Source organism: Cebus imitator, unplaced genomic scaffold, assembly GCF_001604975.1.
Source record: "Cebus imitator isolate Cc_AM_T3 unplaced genomic scaffold, Cebus_imitator-1.0 Scaffold2513, whole genome shotgun sequence".
NCBI classification, from domain to species: domain Eukaryota; kingdom Metazoa; phylum Chordata; class Mammalia; order Primates; family Cebidae; genus Cebus; species Cebus imitator.
In genome coordinates this window covers 1-3,947 of record NW_016109828.1, presented here as the reverse complement: position 1 = coordinate 3,947, position 3,947 = coordinate 1, and the positions used below count along the sequence as shown (strand labels likewise).

Below are 3,947 nucleotides of genomic sequence, written 5' to 3'. Positions count from 1 at the left end.
GTGTGTGTGTGTGTGTGTGTGTGTGTGTGTGTGTGCGCTCATCTGGTTTTTGTTGGGGGAAGGTGACAATTCATTCTTTTGATTTTATTCAACTTATAGCTGCGTTTCTAATCACTTCCTAAAAACACAGTAGGAAGAGAGTGGTATTTGCTTGCCCCACCCGCCTTTTAACACTGCCCCAGCAATCCAACTATGTGCTTAGAGGCGAGGCCAGCTTTTTGCCTTTGGCAGCACAGAGGCCAGACATTACCAGCACTCCCGTGTACAGCTGAAGGCTCCACCCAAATCAGACTGCACACACTGAATCCAAGAGGAATATCATTCTAGAACAACAACCCAGGAGAGAGAGAGGAGAGCTGTGGAGGCTGGGTGGGACAGTTGGGACACTTCTAAGTTCTTTTTTTTTTTTTCCCCCAGAGGGAGCAGAGGCCTTTACTGGGGGCCATGGGCTAGCTGGTTTCAGTCAAAGGCCACACACTTGATCTTGAAGTCACCGTCAGCTGCCACGTAGTTGATGGCCTCCAGGTTGAGGCGGTTGGGGAGCTTGAATTTGTATCTATCTGGCAGCTTGATGGTCAGGTCTGCCTGGTCGAAGCTGATACACACCTCTGCGATGCTCCCAGGCTGGAAGGGAAAGGCAGCCTCCTGCTGCTCGGCCCCCCAGGCGCCACTGTCCTTGCTGTTGCACACGATGGTGTTGGCATCCACGTGGGTATTGAAGTGAGGGTTGAAGTGTAGGCACAAGTTGTTGCTGTCTTTGCCCAGATTCAGCACGAAGCTCTTGATGTCAGGGGCCACCTCACCCCGCACTGGGAGGCACTCCCCAGTTTGAGATTCAGGTTGCTGGCCTCAAGACCACAAGCCATGATTGAGGGCAGGAAGATGTTCGCGGGACAGGCGCACCAGCTCTCTGAAGGCTCCACCCGAGAGCTACACTTCTAAGTTCTGACACCAGGACACCCAAGTGGTTGGCAGAGGCATTTTGGTAGTGCGGTGACAGATCAACTGTAGTGTGGGAAATCCCAAATGTTATAATAAAGAAGCTATCTCTGCACAAAGAGAGAGGTGAGAATAAGGGTGGGGGTATAAGCCGCAGGGCAGTAAGGTAGAGAAATCAGTTTTAGAGAACTGGCTAACTACTGGGCTACTCCAATTCTGAATACACAAGTAATATTTTAGCCTCTTTTCAGGTGAGACTGATGTAGAGTAGCTATGGGCAGGCCAGGAAACCAAGTTCCATTTCTGGTCTAAAGTGGACTGGAGGGTTCCTCTGTAGAAGAGTCATAACATAGTTTATATAAGATACCACAAACCCACTGCTCCTGACTGTCCAAGGCCAAAGGCATCTTCTTCCTGGAGAGCTGTGTCTCTTACCCTCTAGGCTCTAAGACTCCCTATTTGACTTCGGAAGGTTTCCTGTTTACTCTGAGATCTGCAGATCTCCCCAGGGCCTTTGGAGAGCAGCTAGGGAAGGGGACAGCAGGGAGACGGCTGTGAACAGCCTGAAGGACACAAGTCTTCCGCATCTTACCGTTACTTTTTACATGGCTGGAAAACGAACGGACACTGAAAGGGGGTTTCCTGGTCTAATTATTTACAGCTTTTATTCTTTATTTTCTGTTTCTAATGTGCAGGCATCTCTCAGATTCTTGACCCTCAAGGAAAATGGAAGGGGGAGTGCAACCGTAATTGGTACCTAAAGGCATTTTTTTGTTGCTGTTCCCATGAGAACAGCATCAGAATGATGAACAAGGTATACTGCTATAAAATAATCAACATCTCCATTTGGAGAAGGAATTTCTTTTAAAAACACCCCCTATGGGGCAATATGGTATCTGCGTCTATGGAAATAGAAAGAAGCAGAAGGAGTTCCATTTCTGCCAGAGGAGTCTACTTTTTGCTAATTTCTTGGAAAACAAGAGGTTTTCTTTGGCTCTAGAGAAAATCAGACATTTCCTTTTTTTTTTTTTTTTTTTTTAAATAGAGATGGGGTTTCACCATGTTGGCCAGGATGGTCTCGATCTCCCAACCTCGTGATACACCCACCTCAGCCTCCCAAAGTGCTAGGATTACAAGCATTAAAAAAAATAATTTTAAAAAAGAAAAAAATGGATGGATGGATGGAAAAGAGGGAGAGAAAGACATAAACAGATAACATGGTAAGAAAAATACAGTAAAATGAGAATGACAGCATCCAGGTATTGGGTATAAGTGAGCTCACTGTAGAATTTTTAACTTTGCTGTATAATAAAACATTGGAAAATCAATCACATCACTAAAAAACAAAAAGACAATATTTGGAAGCACTGGACATAGTTGGATTAAAAAAAGAAAATCTGCCTCTATCCCTGTTGCCGTCACTGAAAAGTTGTCTCATTAGCTATTAAGGAAAACATGGTCAAGGAAAACACAGTGCCAGAAGGCTGGCCTTGCCATGTAAAAGAAGTCTTCAACTGACTGTGTCCTAACACTGGATCTCAGGTAAATCCCCCAATTCTAAAGGCTGGACATGTTTAAAATGTAGACGCAGTTTCCATATCCAGGAGGCAGGACTAAGAACAGGAGATGTGAATCTAGCTCCGGCAGTGGGTGGGGAGGGGCAATGGTGAAGCTAAGTTCGAAGCCGCCAGTCACTTACAGCCTCTCAAGCTCCAGTAGTTCTGTGTCTGGACGTCAGCCCCATATACTGGCTTAAAACCTCAAGAAACTAGAAGATCTCACCAGTGGGAGCAGCCAGAGCAGCTGAAACATGTCCCTGTAAACAATAAATGTTTATCTGGGCAGATAACCTGGCAGATAGCCTCATTCTGATCTTAGGCAACTTGAAACTCCACAACAGGAGGCTGAGCACAGAGGGACCCCTTCCTCTTTGCCACATGGGTAGGAAGCAGAGATGGAAGGTGGTCCTGGCTCCTACCACGAGAGAGGTGGCAGAAAGCCACTCTCTGTAAATGCCAACTTCTTCTCTACTGGACAATGGCCAGATTTCCTTAAACACAGAGGGTGGGGACAGAGAAGTCAAGTCAACCAACACTAAACAATGCTACCGCATAAAGCTGGCTGTTATACCACAGCCCTGAAGGTATGAGGAGCTCTGGCGTGTCTGGCTGCTGCCACAGGAACCGCACTGGCGAAGGGCTTCCCCAGGCCTGGGTGGGATGCCTGTCACTGACTGGCCACACACATAGGCTCAGTCGCCACCTCAGTCAGTGGCAAACAGCTGCTGAGAGGGGAGGAGTAGACCCAGGGGTGCTGTGTGCTGCACAGCCAAATCTTCCACTTTTGGAGCCTCCAAACAATATTCATAAGAGCCATATGGCTTAAACTCCACGGAGGCACCAGGCAAAAGGCCGTACGAGGAAAAGAGGCAGCTGAAAGGAAGGAATGGAAGTGTGTTGATGGCATAGAAACTCCTTTCACTGACAACCAACTCTGCAAACAACTGTACTACCAGTTCTGAAACCCCAATCCCTAACTGACGGATTCATTCTTGGCACTGGTTATTCCTCCTACATACATGCCTCTGCCCATACTCTTCCCAGAAGGACAGGGGATAGGGAAGTGAGAACCACAGTGTGCCTAAAGGGAGGTTCAGCCCTCATTCAGAAGACTCCCAAGTCCTCTCCCAGGAAAGAGAATGGAGATGGAATGTCAAAGGCTCTTTGCTCCGAAACAGCACCGAAGCACAGCCCAGCAGAGCAGGGTGTGGGTCTTGGATGGAGTCCAGAGGACGAGTGTGTGTGTGTGTGTGTGTGTGTGTGTGTGTGTGTGTGAACATCTCTATGAAGATAAGTGCCAGAAGGGACTTCAAGGGCCCACCATCCAATCCCCTTGTTCTACTGAGATGAAACTGGGCACCAAACATGGGAGCTACTCGAGTTCAATGCAGCCAAATTCCTTTCCTCCCAATGATGCTCTCTGTTGGGGCTCAGAAAATAATACCCCGA

At 47.6% G+C, this 3,947-nt stretch overlaps 1 pseudogene; it reads right to left on the bottom strand.

Moving 5' to 3' along the window:
• Positions 1 to 414: 414 nt before the first annotated feature.
• LOC108299166 lies at positions 415 to 950 on the bottom strand (annotated as a pseudogene).
• Positions 951 to 3,947: the final 2,997 nt, after the last annotated feature.